The sequence below is a fragment of the Oncorhynchus keta genome, chromosome 28 (genome assembly GCF_023373465.1).
Source record: "Oncorhynchus keta strain PuntledgeMale-10-30-2019 chromosome 28, Oket_V2, whole genome shotgun sequence".
In the NCBI taxonomy this organism is placed as follows: domain Eukaryota; kingdom Metazoa; phylum Chordata; class Actinopteri; order Salmoniformes; family Salmonidae; genus Oncorhynchus; species Oncorhynchus keta.
This window is the reverse complement of record NC_068448.1, coordinates 6,877,594-6,899,421: the sequence shown is the minus strand read 5'-3', so window position 1 is coordinate 6,899,421 and position 21,828 is coordinate 6,877,594. Positions and strand designations below refer to the sequence as shown.

Here is a 21,828-nt window from a genome sequence, read left to right as displayed (position 1 = left end):
TATAGTATGGGGTTTAGTCTGGCGTTATAGTATGGGGTTTAGTCTGGCGTTATAGTCTGGGGTTATAGTCTGACGTTATAGTCTGGGGTTTAGTCTGGCGTTATAGTCTGGGGTTTAGTCTGGCGTTATAGTATGGGGTTTAGTCTGGCGTCATAGTATATGCCTGAATTATGTTTTTTTCTTTTAAAAGACAGCCTCTTGATGTCTTTGTTTTTCTGATGCTAAGCCCTCTCTAGGGTTTGGGTCTAGCCCTCTCTAGGGTTTGGGTCTAGCCCTCTCTAGGGTTTGGGTCTTTCCCTCTCTAGGGTTTGGGTCTTGCCCTCTCTAGGGTTTGGGTCTAGTCCTCTCTCGGGTTTGGGTCTAGCCCTCTCTCGGGTTTGGGTCTAGCCCTCTCTCGGGTTTGGGTCTAGCCCTCTCTCGGGTTTGGGTCTAGCCCTCTCTCGGGTTTGGGTCTAGCCCTCTCTCGGGTTTGGGTCTAGCCCTCTCTAGGGTTTGTGTCTAGCCCTCTCCAGGGTTTGGCTGGGATGTTGGTACAAATCAATGTTTAGTTTAGTTTGCCTTGTGAAGTCCTGCTCTAGTTGTTCAGTCTCAGCTTCACAGTTGAATAAACAGTTTACAGCACTCTATTTTGGTCCTATTAGCTTGTAGGCCTATTTGGTTTTTGGTCTTAAAAAATAATCCGGTTTTCACTCGAACCAGAATAGCGCTTTAGACTAAACAATAGGCCAAAAGGATTTACCGGTAGGCTCAGTTTGTGAAGTATCTGGGCTCAATTGTCTTTCATGTTAAGTAATTAAACGAAAATGAATTATGCATAAGTTAATTAATAATATAATGTGATAACGATACAGGCCTGGTTATGGCATGAAGCGTTTCATATTGAAGTAGATGGTTCTGAGGTATGGTTTCTTTATCCAGGCTGTATCACATCCGGCCGTACTTGGGAGTCCCATAGGGCGGTGCACAATTGGCCCAGCATCGTCTGGGTTTGGCCGGGGGGTAGGCCGTCATTGTAAATAAGAATTTGTTCTTAACTGACTTGCCAAGTTAAAAAAAAAGATAAAAGATGGAACTTAGTGTAGAGAATGAGTGGTTCTGAGGTAAATGATCTGTATTAGTGTAGAGAATGAGTGGTTCTGAGGTAAATTATCTGTATTAGTGTAGAGAATGAGTGGTTCTGAGGTAAATTATCTGTATTAGTGTAGAGAAGGAGTGGTTCTGAGGTAAATGATCTGAATGAGTGGTTCTGAGGTAAATGATCTGTATTAGTGTAGAGAATGAGTGGTTCTGAGGTAAATGATCTGTATTAGTGTAGAGAAGGAGTGGTTCTGAGGTAAATGATCTGTATTAGTGTAGAGAATGAGTGGTTCTGAGGTAAATGATCTGTATTAGTGTAGAGAATGAGTGGTTCTGAGGTAAATGATCTGTATTAGTGTAGAGAATGAGTGGTTCTGAGGTAAATGCTCTGTATTAGTGTAGAGAATGAGTGGTTCTGAGGTAAATGATCTGTATTAGTGTAGAGAATGAGTGGTTCTGAGGTAAATGATCTGTATTAGAGTAGAGAAGGAGTGGTTCTGAGGTAAATGATCTGTATTAGTGTAGAGAATGAGTGGTTCTGAGGTAAATTATCTGTATTAGTGTAGAGAATGAGTGGTTCTGAGGTAAATGATCTGTATTAGTGTAGAGAATGAGTGGTTCTGAGGTAAATGATCTGTATTAGTGTAGAGAAGGAGTGGTTCTGAGGTAAATGATCTGAATGAGTGGTTCTGAGGTAAATTATCTGTATTAGTGTAGAGAATGAGTGGTTCTGATGTAAATGATCTGTATTAGTGTAGAGAATGAGTGGTTCTGAGGTAAATGATCTGTATTAGTGTAGAGAATGAGTGGTTCTGAGGTAAATGATCTGTATTAGTGTAGAGAATGAGTGGTTCTGAGGTAAATGATCTGTATTAGTGTAGAGAATGAGTGGTTCTGAGGTAAATGATCTGTATTAGTGTAGAGAATGAGTGGTTTTGAGGTAAATGATCTGTATTAGTGTAGAGAATGAGTGGTTTTGAGGTAAATGATCTGTATTAGTGTAGAGAATGAGTGGTTCTGAGGTAAATTATCTGTATTAGTGTAGAGAATGAGTGGTTCTTATCTATTACTTAGTGTGGAGGGAGAATAAAAGGAGAGACAGAGTGCATCCCAAATTGCACCCTATTCCCTATATAGTGTACTACTACAGAACCATATGGGCCTTGGTCAAAAGTAATGTTTAGGGAATAGGGTGAAATTTGATACACAGCCATAACCTTTTCCCCCGACTGTAAACACGGCCTCTTCTTCACCCGCAGTTTTTATAAATGGCTTGAAAAGCAGACTGAGGGGAGAGTGTGTCATCATCCCGCTCTGTTTATACTGACGGGAGGGAGGAGAAAAAAGGTCAAGTAGCTAACATTGTGCTGTGCTGTGGTCGCTGCAATGTTTAGTTATTTAATATGAACACAGAACATTTCTACAGTCAAGATGTTCCTCCTCAAGTACTATCCCCTCCCGTGTAACTGGGGAGGCAGGGTAGTCTAGCGGTTAGAGTGTAGAGGTGGCAGGTAGTCTAGCGGTTAGAGTGTAGGGGCGGCAGGGTAGTCTAGTGGTTAGAGTGTAGGGGCGGCAGGGTAGTCTAGTGGTTAGAGTGTAGGGGCGGCAGGGTAGTCTAGTGGTTAGAGTGTAGGGGAGGCAGGGTAGTCTAGTGGTTAGTGTTGGACTAGTAACCGGAAGGTTGCAAGTTCAAACCCCCGAGCTGACAAGGTACAAATCTGTCGTACTGCCCCTGAACAGGCAGTTAACCCACTGTTCCTAGGCCGTCATTGAAAATAAGAATTTGTTCTTAACTGACTTGCCTAGTTAAATAAAGGTAAAATAAAAAAATAAACTGGCCATTATTTCAAATGAATTGTATTAATTCAAATGTATGTTTTGGCGCGCTGTTCCAAATCTCTATTTTACAACAATATTTGTTGTTTTTATCAGCATTTATGTCCGCTTGTTGTTCTCATATTGTCTTTTTGGTCTCTTCTGCTGTGACTGTGTGACAGATACCAAGTCCCTCCCCGGACACCAAGCCCCCTCCCCCGGACACCAAGCCCCCTCCCCCGGACACCAAGCCCCCTCCCTCATTGAGACATTGTTTTACTGTAATAGAGAACTTTTCTAACGATACCCTGTATCTCTGTCAGTATCCGTGAGTTCCGCTAGTTCACTACATTATCTCTGTCGGTATCCGTGAGGTCCGTTAGTTCACTACATGATCTCTGTCGGTATCCGTGAGGTCCGCTAGTTCACTACATTATCTCTGTCGGTATCCGTGAGGTCCGCTAGTTCACTACATGATCTCTGTCGGTATCCGTGAGGTCCGCTAGTTCACTACATTATCTCTGTCGGTATCCGTGAGGTCCGTTAGTTCACTACATGATCTCTGTCGGTATCCGTGAGGTCCGTTAGTTCACTACATTATCTCTGTCGGTATCCGGGGGGTCCGTTCGTTCACTACATTAACTCTGTCAGTATCCGTGGGGTCCGTTCACTACATTATCTCTGTCAGTATCCGTGGGGTCCGTTCACTACATTATCTCTGTCGGTATCCGTGAGGTCCGTTAGTTGTCTACATTATCTCTGTCGGTATCCGTGAGGTCCGTTAGTTTACTACATTATCTCTGTCGGTATCCGTGAGGTCATCACTCTCTCCTGGTCCTGTTCCTGACATGTTCCTTAAAACACGTGCATGCACGCACACACACAGACGTGCATAACATTGACTCCATTAAACCTGCTCTGTCTGCATTTAATGTTTAAAAGAGAGTTGGAGAGCAGGATGAGAGAGAGGGGAGAGAGAGAGAGCAGGATGAGAGAGAGGGGAGAGAGAGAGCAGGATGAGAGAGAGGGGAGAGAGAGAGCAGGATGAGAGAGAGGGGGAGAGAGCAGGATGGGAGAGAGAAAACAGGATGAGAGAGAGGGGAGAGAGCAGGATGAGGGAGAGGGGGGAGAGAGAGAGCAGGATGAGGGAGAGGGGAGAGAGAGAGCAGAATGAGAGAGAGAGCATGATGAGAGAGAGAACAGGATGAGAGAGGGGAGAGAGAGCAGGATGAGGGAGAGGGGGGAGAGAGAGAGCAGGATGAGGGAGAGAGGAGAGAGAGAGCAGGATGAGAGAGAGGGGAGAGAGAAAACAGGATGAGAGAGAGGGGAGAGAGAGCAGGATGAGGGAGAGGGGGGAGAGAGAGAGCAGGATGAGGGAGAGGGGAGAGAGAGAGCAGGATGAGAGAGAGAGCATGATGAGAGAGAGAACAGGATGAGAGAGGGGAGAGAGAGAGCAGGATGAGGGAGAGGAGGAGAGAGAGAGCAGGATGAGGGAGAGGGGAGAGAGAGAGCAGGATGAGAGAGAGGAGAGAGAGAGAGGGCAGGATGAGATTGAGGGGAGAGAGAGAGCAGGATGAGAGAGAGGGGAGAGATAGAGCAGGGTGAGAGAGAGGGGAGGGAGAGAGCAGGGTGAGAGAGAGGGGAGGGAGAGCAGGATGAGAGAGAGAGCAGGATGAGAGAGAGGGCAGGGAGAGAGCAGGATGAGAGAGGGGAGAGAGAGAGCAGGATGAGAGAGGGGAGAGAGAGCAGTATGAGAGAGGGAGAGAGAGAGCAGGATGAGAGAGGGGAGAGAGAGAGCAGGGAGAGAGAGAGCAGGATGAGAGAGGGGAGAGAGAGGGCAGGATGAGAGAGAGGGCAGGATGAGAGAGAGGGCAGGATGAGAGAGAGGGCAGGATGAGAGAGAGGGGAGAGAGAGAGAGAGGGGAGAGAGAGCGGGATGAGGGAGAGAGCAGGATGAGAGAGGGGAGAGAGAGAGCAGGAGGGGAGAGAGAGAGAGAGGGGAGAGAGAGCGGGATGAGGGAGAGAGCAGGATGAGAGAGGGGAGAGAGAGAGCAGGATGAGAGAGAGCAGGATGAGAGAGAGCAGGATGAGAGAGGGCAGGATGAGAGAGAGGAGAGAGAGAGAGGGCAGGATGAGAGAGAGAGCAGGATGAGAGAGGGCAGGATGAGAGAGAGAGGGGAGAGAGAGAGAGGGCAGGATGAGAGAGAGGGGAGAGAGAGGGCAGGATGAGAGAGAGGGGAGAGAGAGCAGGATGAGAGAGAGAGAGAGCGAGAGGGGAGAGAGAGAGGGCAGGATGAGAGAGAGGGGAGAGAGAGGGGAGAGAGAGCAGGATGAGAGAGAGGGGAGAGAGAGCAGGATGAGAGAGAGGGGAGAGAGAGCAGGATGAGAGAGAGGGGAGAGAGAGAGCAGGATGAGAGGAGAGAGAGAGCAGGATGAGAGAGAGGGGAGAGAGAGCAGGATGAGAGAGAGCAGGATGAGAGAGAGGGGAGAGAGAGAGCAGGATGAGAGAGAGGGGAGAGAGAGAGCAGGATGAGAGAGAGGGGAGAGAGCAGGATGAGAGAGAGGGGAGAGAGAGAGCAGGATGAGAGAGAGGGGAGAGAGAGAGCAGGATGAGGGAGAGGGGAGAGAGAGAGCAGGATGAGAGAGATGGGAGAGAGAGAGCAGGATGAGGGGAGAGAGAGAGGTGAGAGAGAGGGGAGAAAGAGCAGGATGAGAGAGAGGGGAGAAAGAGCAGAGCTCAGCTCACTACTGCTTTGTCTCCTGTTCAACCATGCAGACAGTCACTTCAATTATATGTCCACAAGACGGTCCCAGGTTTTCTTTCTTGCTGCCAGAGATAATATGTATATATTCCTGGACGGTGAGTGAACGTAGAACAAGCTGCAGCAATGTTACATAAAGATATTTCTGCTTCCTGCTTTGAAACAGATTCTCCTCCAATTAGTATTCTAGTGAAACCTGACTGGACTGATGTCCTTTATATATACACACACACACACACACACACACACACACACACACACACACACACACGATTAACTTAGGGGTGCATAATGTTCTGTTGATAACTCATCCTTCATGTATCTCTGTAGGAACAGAACTGTGTGGATTAGAGTTCGGGTTGGACACACACACCTCAGGCATTTACTCAGTTGCTGCCATTTCTCAACAGAGCTCTTTTTAAATTAACTGAACTTTGCCGTGTGTACAGTGTGTGTGTTGTTTAATTAAGTGTGTGTTTCCTGGACATTTTCAGCAGCCTTACGGTGATCAAATGTGATTTGTGACCTAAACAGACCATATCCTGGTCTAGATTATACCTGGTTAGGTGTTAAACCTCTTTATCCTGGTCTAGATTATACCTGGCTAGGTGTTAAACCTCTTTATCCTGGTCTAGATTATACCTGGCTAGGTGTTAAACCTCTTTATCCTGGTCTAGATTATACCTGGCTAGGTGTTAAACCTCTTTATCCTGGTCTAGATTATACCTGGCTAGGTGTTAAACCTCTTTATCCTGGTCTAGATTATACCTGGCTAGGTGTTAAACCTCTTTATCCTGGTCTAGATTATACCTGGCTAGGTGTTAAACCTCTTTATCCTGGTCTAGATTATACCTGGCTAGGTGTTAAACCTCTTTATCCTGGTCTAGATTATACCTGGCTAGGTGTTAAACCTCTTTATCCTGGTCTTGATTATACCTGGCTAGGTGTTAAACCTCTTTATCCTGGTCTAGATTATACCTGGCTAGGTGTTAAACCTCTTTATCCTGGTCTATAGTGGCACACAATATGGACAACTGACCCTGGAGAGGGATTTAAACAGACCTAGAAAGATGGGGAAAGGGAGGGAGAGAAGATGCAGAGAGGGAAAGGGAGGGAGAGAAGATGCAGTGAGGGAGGGAGAGAAGATGCAGTGAGGGAGGGAGAGAAGATGCAGTGAGGGAGGGAGAGAAGATGCAGTGAGGGAGGGAGGGAGAGAAGATGCAGTGAGGGAGGGAGGGAGAGAAGATGCAGTGAGGGAGGGAGGGAGAGAAGATGCAGTGAGGGAGGGAGGGAGAGAAGATTGAGGGAGGGAGGGAGGGAGGGAGGGAGGGAGGGAGGGAGGGAGAGAAGATGCAGTGAGGGAGGGAGGGAGTGAAGATGCAGTGAGGGAGGGAGAGAAGATAGACAGTGAGAGAGGGAGAGAAGGTAGACAGTGAGAGAAAGCAGATAGTGAGAGAAGGCAGACAGTGAGAGAAGGCAGACAGTGAGAGAGGAGATTAAAGACAGTGAGAGAAGGCAGACAGTGAGAGAAGGCAGACAGTGAGAGAAGGCAGACAGTGAGAGAAGGCAGACAGTGAGAGAAGGCAGACAGGTTTGTGAATAATGAAACACCTTTAATTGCTATTGTCACAGAGCCTGACAAACATTTAACTCTGAACACACACACACACACACACACACACACACACACACACACACACAGTCGATCCCTCTGTCTGCTTGGTGTTTTATCCCAGGGAGATGCAAGTGGTTCTGCAGGGACACCTGGTGTGCATTGATTGGCTAGAGGGGGTGGAGAGGGAGGGACAAGGGGATGACAGGGACACCTGGTGTGCATTGATTGGCTAGAGGGGTGGAGAGGAGGGACAAGGAGATGATAGGATGTGTGTGTGCTGTTTTCAGACCGAGTAGTGCTCTGTGATACAACTGTGTGTGTGTGTGTGTGCTGCTTTCAGACTGAATAGTGCTCTGTGATACAACTGTGTGTGTGTGTGTGTGTGGGTGCTGCTTTCAGACTGAATAGTGCTCTGTGATACAACTGTGTGTGCGTGTGTGATGTTTTCAGACTGAATAGTGATGTGTGTGTGTGTGTGTGTGTGTGTGTGTGTGTGTGTGTGTGTGTGTGTGTGTGTGTGCGCACACTTTCTTTGCTCTGATGGAGGAGTGGAGAGAGGAGACCATTTGTATGGCAGGCAGCTGGGGTGAACAGGCAGTTTTACACACACACACACACACACACACCTCACACACACACTGAGCGCCGACCTGTGAGATCGATCAGGCGTTTGAGTAGCTCTCCTCCAGGCTGCTTTAAAGGATATTGTCTAGACACACCCCAGCTTATAGATCCACACTGGAGATTGTACACACACACACACACACACACACACACACACACACACACACACACACACAGCTCTGCCTTGCGCTGGGGGATCAATAGGAGACACCTTGAAACACACTCTCACAGTATGTACGCGGAAACACACCCACCCCCTTTGTCCTGGGTTTTAGCTGGCTAAGCTAACAGCTCTCCACTGCAGTAGGGATGTTGGCACTGCGGCTGCAGGATACCAGGACCATGCTGCTGACTGGCTGGGGTTTCAAATGGAGAGCTCAGACAGCTAATGGAAACCACCTGCCTCCTCCTGCTCTTCTCTTCCTCCCCTCCTCTCTCTATTCCTCCTCTCCTCTCTCTATTCCTCTCCCTCCTCTCTTCCTCTCCTTCCCCCCCTCTCCTCTCCTTCCCCCCCTCTCCTCTCTTTGTCCCCCTCTCTTTGGCCTCCTCTCTTTGTCCCCCTCTCCTCTCTTTGTCCTCCTCTCTTTGTCCTCCTCTCCTCTCTTTGTCCTCCTCTCCTCTCTTTGTCCCCCTCTCCTCTCTTTGTCCCCCTCTCCTCTCTTTGTCCTCCTCTCTTTGTCCTCCTCTCCTCTCTTTGTCCTCCTCTCCTCTCTTTGTCCCCCTCTCCTCTCTTTGTCCCCCTCTCCTCTCTTTGTCCCCCTCTCCTCTCTTTGTCCCCCTCTCCTCTCTTTGTCCTCCTCTCTTTGTCCCCCTCTCCTCTCTTTGTCCTCCTCTCTTTGTCCCCCTCTCCTCTCTTTGTCCCCCTCTCCTCTCTTTGTCCCCCTCTCCTCTCTTTGTCCCCCTCTCCTCTCTTTGTCCCCCTCTCCTCTCTTTGTCCCCCTCTCCTCTCTTTGTCCCCCTCTCCTCTCTTTGTCCCCCTCTCCTCTCTTTGTCCCCCTCTCCTCTCTTTGTCCCCCTCTCTTTGTCCCCCTCTCTTTGTCCCCCTCTCTTCGTCCCCCTCTCTTCGTCCCCCTCTCTTCGTCCCCTCTCTTCGTCCCCTCTCTTCTTCCCCCTCTCTTCCCCCCTCTCTTCGTCCCCCTCTCCTCTCTTTGTCCCCCTCTCCTCTCTTTGTCCCCCTCCCCTCTCTTTCGTCCCCCTCTCCTCTCTTCGTCCCCCTCTCCTCTCTTTGTCCCCCTCTCCTCTCTTTGTCCCCCTCCTTGCTCTCCCTCTTGTCTCCAACATGGCAGCCTCCCTCTGGTGACCAAACGTGGCTGTTAATTGTCCGAGGAAGGCAGGGAGAGGGTGTTCACTGTGAAGCGCTGTGGAAGCATTGAGTCTGCTTCAGGTTTAAAGAGGTACAGATGATTTGTGTGAAAGCTGACATGTGGAATTGTTTTAAGATGGTCACGGGCGGCAGGTAGCCTAGTGGTTAGGGCGTTGGACTAGTAACCGAAAGTTTGCTAGATTGAATCCCCCGAGCTGACAAGGTAAAAATCTGTCGTTCTGCACCTGAACAAGGCAGTTAACCCACCGTTCCTAGGCTGACTTGCCTAGTTAAATAAAGCTAAAACAAATATTATAAATAATTTATCTATTTGATTTAGATTTTTAGGACCCCTTTAGGTATAAAAAATGATTTGATAAAATATTGTTATTTGACCTTTACTACTAAAGGCCATAGAAACACATTGAATAACACATTCAGAAATGACAAAACAGACAGTCACAAACTAAGGACGAACACGGTTATCAGGATTAAAATATATATCATATTTTCCCACATTTTTTCCCACGGTGACCAGTCCCCTGACCCGTCCCCTGACCCGTCCCCTGACCCGTCCCCTGACCCGTCCCCTGACCCGTCCCCTGACCAGTCCCCTGACCAGTCCCGTGACCCGTCCCCTGACCCGTCCCGTGACCCGTCCCCTGACCCGTCCCCTGACCCGTCCCCTGACCCGTCCCCTGACCAGTCCCCTGACCCGTCCCCTGACCCGTCCCCTGACCAGTCCCCTGACCAGTCCCGTGACCAGTCCCGTGACCAGTCCCCCGACCCGTCCCCTGACCAGTCCCGTGACCAGTCCCCCGACCCGTCCCCCGACCCGTCCCCCCCCGTCCCCTGACCAGTCCCGTGACCAGTCCCCTGACCAGTCCCCCGACCAGTCCCCCCGACCCGTCCCCTGACCAGTCCCCTGACCAGTCCCCCGACCCGTCCCCTGAGTAATAAATGATTGATGGCCGTGGACCACACACACACACAGAGAGAGAGAGAGAGAGAGAGAGAGAGAGAGAGAGAGAGAGAGAGAGAGAGAGAGAGAGAGAGAGAGAGAGAGAGAGAGAGAGAGAGAGAGAGAGAGAGAGAGAGAGAGAGAGAGAGAGAGAGAGAGAGAGAGAGAGAGAGAGAGAGAGAGAGAGAGAGAGAGAGAGAGAGAGAGAGAGAGAGAGAGAGAGAGAGAGAGAGAGAGAGAGAGCAACCTCTGTAAATTCTGCATTATCATTAACAGCAGACTCCTACACTTCCACAGTGAAAACGATGTCCTGAGGAAATGTGATCATGATTACCGTACGACAGACCACATTCACCCTTATTGACAAACAAAACGTAAGCAATGTCTTCTCATGCTTTGTTGATTTCAAAAAATATTTTGACTCAATTTGGTATGAAGGTCGATATAAAACTGAACGATCTGAGAGACGAGGCAAGAAGGACCTTCTATGTCATCAAAAGGAACATAAAAAATTTGAAATTACAATTAGATTCTGGCTAAAAATATTTGAATCGGTTAGAGAGCCCATTGCTCTTTATGGTTGTGAGGTCTGGGGTCCACTCACCATTATCAAAATCCAGAAAAGAGCCGTTAAATTCCACAACCACCTAAAAGGAAGTGATTCCCAAACCTTCCATAACAAAGCCATCACCTACAGAGAGATGAACCTGGAGAAGAGTCCCCTAAGCAAGCTGGTCCTGGGGCAGCAGCACAATTAGACCCAATCAAATCATGAGAAAAATAAAATGACAAAACAGAGCAAACTGGAATGCTCTCTGGCCCTAAACAGAGAGGACACAGCACAGGCCTGTATTTCAGTGATTTTAGGGGCGAGGGCTATTTGTCCTTCAAAAGATTCCCAGTCTGCCATGGCACCAATGCCAACTTCTAGGACAGCAAGGCCAAAAACAGTAGCTGTTCTGTTAAGAGAAACAGGTGTAGATAAATAATGAACATGTGGAAGGGGGATGGCCTGTGTCTATTGGCTACAGCCTGGCACGTCCAGATAGACGCTGACAATGAGGCAGATGCCTGAAAATGGAGCCAAACTTAAATTAGATTTTGTTATTACATATTGGCTAAATGCCAGTCATGCTTGACTAATATAATGTAGGATCATTATTCATCTCTAACGGCTTGATTCTGTCGACGTGCTTGAGCCACTGTTGGTTCAGATAGGAGAGAAAGGTCAATGACTGTTGGTTCAGATAGGAGAGAAAGGTCAGTCGTGACTGTTGGTTCAGATAGGAGAGAAAGGTCAATGACTGTTGGTTCAGATAGGAGAGAAAGGTCTGACTGTTGGTTCAGATAGGAGAGAAAGGTCAATGACTGTTGGTTCAGATAGGAGAGAAAGGTCAATGACTGTTGGTTCAGATAGGAGAGAAAGGTCAATGACTGTTGGTTCAGATAGGAGAGAAAGGTCAGTCGTGACTGTTGGTTCAGATAGGAGAGAAAGGTCAATGACTGTTGGTTCAGATAGGAGAGAAAGGTCAATGACTGTTGGTTCAGATAGGAGAGAAAGGTCAATGACTGTTGGTTCAGATAGGAGAGAAAGGTCAATGACTGTTGGTTCAGATAGGAGAGAAAGGTCAATGACTGTTGGTTCAGATAGGAGAGAAAGGTCAATGACTGTTGGTTCAGATAGGAGAGAAAGGTCAATGACTGTTGGTTCAGATAGGAGAGAAAGGTCAATGACTGTTGGTTCAGATGGGAGAGAAAGGTCAGTCGTGACTGTTGGTTCAGATAGGAGAGAAAGGTCAGTCGTGACTGTTGGTTCAGATAGGAGAGAAAGGTCAATGACTGTTGGTTCAGATAGGAGAGAAAGGTCTGACTGTTGGTTCAGATAGGAGAGAAAGGTCAATGACTGTTGGTTCAGATAGGAGAGAAAGGTCAATGACTGTTGGTTCAGATAGGAGAGAAAGGTCAATGACTGTTGGTTCAGATAGGAGAGAAAGGTCAATGACTGTTGGTTCAGATAGGAGAGAAAGGTCAATGACTGTTGGTTCAGATAGGAGAGAAAGGTCAATGACTGTTGGTTCAGATAGGAGAGAAAGGTCAATGACTGTTGGTTCAGATAGGAGAGAAAGGTCAATGACTGTTGGTTCAGATAGGAGAGAAAGGTCAATGACTGTTGGTTCAGATAGGAGAGAAAGGTCAATGACTGTTGGTTCAGATAGGAGAGAAAGGTCAATGACTGTTGGTTCAGATAGGAGAGAAAGGTCAATGACTGTTGGTTCAGATAGGAGAGAAAGGTCAATGACTGTTGGTTCAGATAGGAGAGAAAGGTCAATGACTGTTGGTTCAGATAGGAGAGAAAGGTCAATGACTGTTGGTTCAGATAGGAGAGAAAGGTCAATGACTGTTGGTTCAGATAGGAGAGAAAGGTCAATGACTGTTGGTTCAGATGGGAGAGAAAGGTAAATGACTGTTGGTTCAGATAGGAGAGAAAGGTAAATGACTGTTGGTTCAGATAGGAGAGAAAGGTCAATGACTGTTGGTTCAGATAGGAGAGAAAGGTCAATGACTGTTGGTTCAGATAGGAGAGAAAGGTCAATGACTGTTGGTTCAGATAGGAGAGAAAGGTCTGACTGTTGGTTCAGATAGGAGAGAAAGGTCAATGACTGTTGGTTCAGATAGGAGAGAAAGGTCAATGACTGTTGGTTCAGATAGGAGAGAAAGGTCAATGACTATTGGTTCAGATAGGAGAGAAAGGTCAATGACTGTTGGTTCAGATAGGAGAGAAAGGTCAATGACTGTTGGTTCAGATAGGAGAGAAAGGTCAATGACTGTTGGTTCAGATAGGAGAGAAAGGTCAATGACTGTTGGTTCAGATAGGAGAGAAAGGTCAATGACTGTTGGTTCAGATAGGAGAGAAAGGTCAATGACTGTTGGTTCAGATAGGAGAGAAAGGTCAATGACTGTTGGTTCAGATAGGAGAGAAAGGTCAATGACTGTTGGTTCAGATAGGAGAGAAAGGTCAATGACTGTTGGTTCAGATAGGAGAGAAAGGTCAATGACTGTTGGTTCAGATGGGAGAGAAAGGTCAATGACTGTTGGTTCAGATGGGAGAGAAAGGTCAATGACTGTTGGTTCAGATAGGAGAGAAAGGTCAATGACTGTTGTACACTGACTACAACATCACCCACCTTGCAGTCTGAGCGGACGCAGTCAATATTTTGTAACTATTTAACCTAATTGTTTTAAACCTGAACGTTTTAGTTGTTGTTGTCATTTTACGAGGTTTATCTTCGTGTTTCTACCATAGGAATGTTCATGTTTGACAACAGAGTTTCCCCCTGATAATTGCATTTAGGGCACATTCGCGCTTCTAGCGTACTGACACGTTGCTGCACTTCTAATGTGAGTAAATAGCATGATAGTTTATCACCATTTTAAGACAAACGTTCTCATTTGTCACATCAGCCTCATTGCTTTTTAACGTCTTTAAAATATATATATATGTACAATGGTTGTATTCATTTGGGATTTATCATGTCCCACAACTGTCCCAGAGTATGTTTGGAATATTTATTACAAGCTGACCAATAGAATAGGTCAACTTTTGTACGATGAGGACAGTAGATTGACGCACAGGCGTGTGATTCGGCTGTTTGTCACTCATCTTGTTGGCTGGTGAAAAGGAAATGGGGGCGTTTTTTTTTTCTTTCAATATGCGCCTCGGAATTCCTTCGGATGCCTGCTGCGATGGACCAGGTCATGTGACCGGCATTGGCTCGTAAGATTTGAGATATCTGAGAGAGCCATGTGAGTGAGAAGTGCTTCGGAGCACGGCGATTGGCAGCCAGGAGACAGGAATTATAATTATTATATTCAGCCCAACGGCCACTTTGTCCACAAGGCATGAATTTCGTTTTGCGAACATTACGGCCCCTCGTCGATGCCGCCTGGAAATTCATGACCTGACACAGAATACCTGACCACTGTGACTGACCCAAACTTAAGGAAATCTTTGACTATGTACAGACTCAGTGAGCATAGCCTTGATATTGAGAAAGGCCGTCGTAGGCAGACCTGGCTCTCGAGAAGACAGGCTATGTGCTCACTGCCCACAAAATGAGGTGGAAACTGAGCTGCACTTCCTAACCTCCTGCCAAATGTATGACCATAATAGAGACACATATTTCCCTCAGATTACACAGATCCACAAAGAATTCGAAAACAAACCTAATTTCGATAAACTCCCATATCTACTGGGTGAAATTCCACAGTGTGCCATCACAGCAGCAAGATTTGTGACCTGTTGCCACGAGAAAAGGGCAACCAGTGAAGAACACACACCGTTATAAATACAACCCATATTTATGTTTATTCATTTTCCCTTTGTGTACATTAACTATTTGCACGATGCTGCAACGTGGTACATAATAAAGAACAGAACGTGTTTTGTGTGCAGGTGCTGACTAACGGCCAATAACCTGTCAAATAGAGTCGTAGCCTCCAGTCATCTATTGCGTTATCACCAAATTTACCCCATAAATGACCTAGAGTTTATATATGGAGTGTGTGTCTCTATGTTTACAGAATATACATCTTTGTTATTATATTATAATATTTACTGTTCATTTCTGATTTGTTTATTTCACTTTAGTTTTAAAAAATTAAAAAATCTATTTCATGTGTTTCCCAATGCCGAAAAGTCCTTTGAATTGAATTGAGAGAGAGAGCTGGGGGCTGTAGTTGGTGGTTTTAGTGGTCTAGGTGTGTTTTAAATTAGACATGCCTCACAGCCGTTGGACTGAGAATGGCTCTCTGTACTGAACAATGAGAAACAGCTAAGAGAGAGGAGGATGGGAGGCTTGAGGAGTATAACCCCTCCCCCCACACACACACACACACCCCTCTCCCCCTCACTCATGAATATTCAGGTCAGTTAACTGACAATGCATTACAGGACCAATGGCTGCCTCCGGATCACGTTAAATTAGACTGAGGATAGAACCCAGATCTGAGACACGGTTACAATCGTATCTTTCTGCTGTAGCAGGACTGAGCTGGAGCTCCGTCTCTATCAATTCAATGGGATTTTCTTTCTCTCTCTAGGTAGGGTTGGTTCGATTGGGGATTTGAGTGTTTTCTCTCCCCTCGCTTGTGTGTGTGTGTGTGTGTGAGGTAGAACTCGTGGCTGCTGGCTGGGGAAAAGCAATAGCCTAGTCTACAAAGGGCCTGTGGCTACGTCTCAACACACACTTCAGTCTTTAAGTCCCTACACACACACACACACACACACACACACCACCCCCGAGGCCTGCTCCTCCTCCACTTCCCTGGTTGATAGAGAGACTCTCTAGAGAACAAAATGGCCTGACTGTAACATGACTGCTGAAGCCTGAAGGAGCACATGGCCCACCACCTCAAGATACTATTAACCCACACACACTGAGTGGACAAAACATTAAGAACACCTGCTCTTACCATGACATACACTGACCAGGTGAAAGATATGATCCCTTATTGAGGTCACTTGTTAAATCCTTTTCAATCAGTGTAGATGAAAGAGAGGAGACAGTTTAAAGATGAAAGAGAGGAGACAGTTTAAAGATGAAAGAGAGGAGACAGATGAAAGAGAGGAGACAGTTTAAAGATGAAAGGGAGGAGACAGTTTAAAGATGAGAGGAGACAGTTTAAAGATGAAAGGGAGGAGACAGTTTAAAGATGAAAGGGAGGAGACAGTTTAAAGATGAAAGGGAGGAGACAGTTTAAAGATGAAAGGGAGGAGACAGTTTAAAGATGAAAGAGAGGAGACAGTTTAAAGATGAAAGGGAGGAGACAGTTTAAAGATGAAAGAGAGGAGACAGTTTAAAGATGAAAGAGAGGAGACAGTTTAAAGATGAAAGAGAGGAGACAGTTTAAAGATGAAAGAGAGGAGACAGTTTAAAGATGAAAGAGAGGAGACAGTTTAAAGATGAAAGGGAGGAGACAGTTTAAAGATGAAAGAGAGGAGACAGTTTAAAGATGAAAGGGAGGAGACAGTTTAAAGATGAAAGGGAGGAGACAGTTTAAAGATGAAAGGGAGGAGACAGTTTAAAGATGAAAGGGAGGAGACAGTTTAAAGATGAAAGAGAGGAGACAGTTTAAAGATGAAAGGGAGGAGACAGTTTAAAGATGAAAGAGAGGAGACAGTTTAAAGATGAAAGAGAGGAGACAGTTTAAAGATGAAAGAGAGGAGACAGTTTAAAGATGAAAGGGAGGAGACAGTTTAAATAAGTATTTTTAAGCCTTGAGACATGAATTGTGTACGTGCGCCATTCAGAGGGTGAATAGGCAAGACTAAATATTTAAGTGCCTTTGAACAGGGGTATGGTAGTAGGTGCCAGAACTGCAACGCTGCTGGGTTTTTCACGCTCAACAGTTTCCCTTGTGGATCAAGAATGGTCCACCACCCAGAGGACATCTAGAAAAATGTACCCAACTGTGGGAAGCATTGGAGTCAACATGGTCCAACATCCCTTCCCGACACCTTGTAGAGTCCGTGCCCCGACGAATTGAGGCTGATGTGAGGGCAAAGGGGGAGGGTGCAACGACATCCACCCAGGCTAAATGAACGTGGCGCAGCTTGCTGGAAAGTTTATAGGACACTAAAACCTTTAAGTCCCTGATTAGACATCAAACATGTCATCTCATCTCTTTCAGATTGGACTCTTTTGTTCTCTTCCCATCCCCCTCTCTCCCTCCATCTCCCTCAATCCCTCTCTCCCTCAATCCCTCTCTCCCTCAATCCCTCTCTCCCTCCATCCCTCTCTCCCTCCATCCCCCTCTCTCTCTCCATCCCTCTCTCCCTCCATCCCTCTCTCCCTCCATCCCCCTCCCCCTCTCTCCCTCACCCCCCTCTCCCCATCCCTCTCTCCCTAATCCCCCTCCCCCATCTCCCCCCATCTCCTTCCATCCCTCTCTCCCTCCATCCCTCATCCCCCTCCCCCTCTCTCCCTCCATCTCTCTCTCCCCCTCTCTCCCTCCATCTCTCTCTCCCTCATCCCTCTCTTTACACATGCAGTCTGCCTCTGTCAGCCCCTCAGGTCACAGTAAAGCACTGATGGAAATGTTCATTCATGTTATCTTGTAAATGACTTCAACTGGAGCCAGGTTGGAAAACAGAGGGAGAAGGAGTCTTTTTAAAAAAAAAATTATGGGAAAGGCTGGAAAGAGAGGGGTATCCGTGACAACGTGAACCTTCCTACGCACACACACGCCCCCCTCCTCTAGAATAGCTCATTGAGACTGCAGAAGATCTGCCCCCAGGTTACTGTGTGTGTGTGTGTTTGACACTCTGTCAGACAAAGCCCAGAGTAGTATCAGAGCTGTCCTTAGTACTCTGGGCTTGGTCTGTCTAAGGAGAGCTCTGATAATACCCTGGGCTTGGTCTGTCTAAGGAGAGCTCTGATAATACCCTGGGCTTGGTCTGTCTAAGGAGAGCTCTGATAATACCCTGGGCTTGGTCTGTCTAAGGAGAGCTCTGATAGTACCCTGGGCTTGGTCTGTCTAAGGACAGCTCTGATAATACCCTGGGCTTGGTCTGTCTAAGGACAGCTCTGATAGTATCCTGGTCTTGGTCTGTCTAAGGACAGCTCTGATAATACCCTGGGCTTGGTCTGTCTAAGGACAGCTCTGATAATACCCTGGGCTTGGTCTGTCTAAGGACAGCTCTGATAGTACCCTGGGCTTGGTCTGTCTAAGGAGAGCTCTGATAGTACCCTGGGCTTGGTCTGTCTAAGGAGAGCTCTGATAGTATCCTGGGCTTGGTCTGTCTAAGGAGAGCTCTGATAATACCCTGGGCTTGGTCTGTCTAAGGAGAGCTCTGATAGTATCCTGGGCTTGGTCTGTCTAAGGAGAGCTCTGATAGTATCCTGGGCTTGGTCTGTCTAAGGAGAGCTCTGATAGTACCCTGGGCTTGGTCTGTCTAAGGAGAGCTCTGATAGTACCCTGGGCTTGGTCTGTCTAAGGAGAGCTCTGATAGTACCCTGGGCTTGGTCTGTCTAAGGAGAGCTCTGATAGTATCCTGGGCTTGGTCTGTCTAAGGAGAGCTCTGATAGTACCCTGGGCTTGGTCTGTCTAAGGAGAGCTCTGATAGTATCCTGGGCTTGGTCTGTCTAAGGAGAGCTCTGATAGTATCCTGGGCTTGGTCTGTCTAAGGAGAGCTCTGATAGTACCCTGGGCTTGGTCTGTCTAAGGAGAGCTCTGATACTACCCTGGGCTTGGTCTGTCTAAGGAGAGCTCTGATAGTATCCTGGTCTTGGTCTGTCTAAGGAGAGCTCTGATAGTACCCTGGGCTTGGTCTGTCTAAGGAGAGCTCTGATAGTATCCTGGGCTTGGTCTGTCTAAGGAGAGCTCTGATAGTATCCTGGGCTTGGTCTGTCTAAGGAGAGCTCTGATACTACCCTGGGCTTGGTCTGTCTAAGGAGAGCTCTGATAGTATCCTGGGCTTGGTCTGTCCTGCATCGCTCTCCTCAGCTATTTGATATCTTTATTCCACCTCGCTGCAGCCCCGTAGATGACACGACCAATAACAGCTGTACATAACACGACCAGATCAATAACAACATCACGACCAGATCAATAACAACAACACGACCAGATCAGTAACAACAACACGACCAGATCAGTAACAACAACACAACCAGATCAACAACAACAACACAACCAGATCAACAACACGACCAGATCAATAACAACAACACGACCAGATCAGTAACAACAACACGACCAGATCAATAACAACAACACGACCAGATCAATAACAACACGACCAGATCAATAACAACAACACGACCAGATCAATAACAACAACAACAGCCCCGACCAGATCAATAACAACACAACCAGATCAATAACAACAACACGACCAGATCAATAACAACACCACGACCAGATCAATAACAACAACACGACCAGATCAATAACAACAACACGACCAGATCAGTAACAACAACACGACCAGATCAGTAACAACAACACGACCAGATCAATAACAACAACACGACCAGATCAATAACAACAACACGACCAGATCAATAACAACAACACGACCAGATCAATAACAACAACACGACCAGATCAGTAACAACACGACCAGATCAATAACAACACGACCAGATCAGTAACAACAACACGACCAGATCAGTAACAACAACACGACCAGATCAATAACAACAACACGACCAGATCAATAACAACAACACGACCAGATCAATAACAACAACACGACCAGATCAGTAACAACAACACGACCAGATCAATAACAACAACACGACCAGATCAGTAACAACACGACCAGATCAGTAACAACACGACCAGATCAATAACAACACGACCAGATCAGTAACAACAACACGACCAGATCAATAACAACAACACGACCAGATCAATAACAACAACACGACCAGATCAACAACAACAACACGACCAGATCAATAACAACAACACGACCAGATCAATAACAACAACACGACCAGATCAATAACAACAACACGACCAGATCAGTAACAACAACACGACCAGATCAATAACAACAACACGACCAGATCAATAACAACAACACGACCAGATCAATAACAACACGACCAGATCAGTAACAACAACACGACCAGATCAATAACAACAACACGACCAGATCAATAACAACAACACGACCAGATCAATAACAACAACACGACCAGATCAATAACAACAACACGACCAGATCAATAACAACAACACGACCAGATCAATAACAACAACACGACCAGATCAATAACAACACGACCAGATCAATAACAGCATGACCAGATCAATAACAACACGACCAGATCAATAACAGCATGACCAGATCAATAACAACAACGACCAGATCAATAACAACAACACGACCAGATCAGTAACAACAACGACCAGATCAGTAACAACAACACGACCAGATCAAACAACAACACGACCAGATCAGTAACAACACCACGACCAGATCAATAACAACACCACGACCAGATCAATAACAACAACACGACCAGATCAATAACAACAACACGACCAGATCAATAACAACAACACGACCAGATCAATAACAACAACACGACCAGATCAATAACAACAACACGACCAGATCAATAACAACAACACGACCAGATCAATAACAACAACACGACCAGATCAATAACAACAACACGACCAGATCAATAACAACAACACGACCAGATCAATAACAACAACACGACCAGATCAATAACAACAACACGACCAGATCAGTAACAACAACACGACCAGATCAGTAACAACAACACAACCAGATCAGCAACACGACCAGATTAATAACAACAACAACAACAACACAACCAGATCAATAACAACAACAACAGCCCCGACCAGATCAATAACAACACAACCAGATCAATAACAACAACACGACCAGATCAGTAACAACACCACGACCAGATCAATAACAACACCACGACCAGATCAATAACAACAACAACAACCCCAACCAGATCAATAACAACACAACCAGATCAATAACAACAACAACAACACGACCAGATCAGTAACAACAACACGACCAGATCAGTAACAACAACACGACCAGATCAGTAACAACAACACGACCAGATCAATAACAACAACACGACCAGATCAGTAACAACAACACGACCAGATCAATAACAACAACACGACCAGATCAATAACACCACCACGACCAGATCAATAACAACAACACAACCAGATCAGTAACACGACCAGATTAATAACAACAACACAACCAGATCAGTAACACGACCAGATCAATAACAACAACAACAACAACAACAACACGACCAGATCAATAACCACACGACCAGATCAATAACAACAACAACAACACGACCAGAACAACAACACGACCAGATCAATAACAACACGACCAGATCAATAACAACAACAACAACACGACCAGATCAATAACAACACAACCAGATCAATAACAACAACAACAGCCCCGACCAGATCAATAACAACACAACCAGATCAATAACAACAACAACAACACGACCAGAACAACAACACGACCAGATCAATAACAACAACAACAACACGACCAGATCAATAACAACAACAACAACCCCAACCAGATCAATAACAACACAACCAGATCAATAACAACAACAACAACAGCCCCGACCAGATCAATAACAACACAACCAGATCAATAACAACAACACGACCAGATCAATAACAACACAACCAGATCAATAACAACAACAACAGCCCCGACCAGATCAATAACAACACAACCAGATCAATAATAACAACAACAACAACACGACCAGATCAATAACAACAACACGACCAGATCAACAACAACAACCCCAACCAGATCAATAACAACAACCCGCACAAACAAATAATTAACGATGCCCACGGCAACTGACAGGAAGAAAATATAGAAGCTTCTAGAAGCGTCTTGTTTGCCTGTCTCTTTCTCCCTTTTTCTAAACAGCAAAGGGTTAATAAGTGTTTCTTATTGGAATAATGAAGACCTCACCGTTTCAGTTTATTTGGGTTTTTGGCCTTGTGAACGCGTCTGCAAGTGCCTCCTACCTGAAAGAGACCACCACTGTGTCCCAAATGGCAACCTTTGCCCTTCACAGTGCACTACTTCAGACCAGAGCCC

At 46.3% G+C, this 21,828-nt stretch overlaps 1 protein-coding gene and 1 long non-coding RNA gene across 12 annotated transcripts in view; both read left to right on the top strand.

Moving 5' to 3' along the window:
- Positions 1–21,828, top strand: part of LOC118377891 (arginine-glutamic acid dipeptide repeats protein-like) — a 670,308-nt gene that overhangs the window by 161,679 nt on the left and 486,801 nt on the right. The gene's annotated exons all lie outside the window — the stretch shown is intronic.
- On the top strand, positions 849–3,868 carry LOC127913136 (uncharacterized). Of its 5 annotated transcripts, none has more exons than XR_008084833.1 (7): positions 1,230–1,292; positions 1,334–1,456; positions 1,498–1,538; positions 1,580–1,702; positions 2,059–3,348; positions 3,390–3,590; positions 3,628–3,868. It is a non-coding gene; the product is annotated as an uncharacterized LOC127913136 (long non-coding RNA). The 5 variants fall into 5 exon arrangements; XR_008084832.1 differs by having other exon boundaries at positions 1,498–1,579; positions 1,621–1,702; XR_008084830.1 differs by lacking the exon at positions 1,230–1,292 and adding an exon at positions 849–1,141 and having other exon boundaries at positions 1,498–1,702.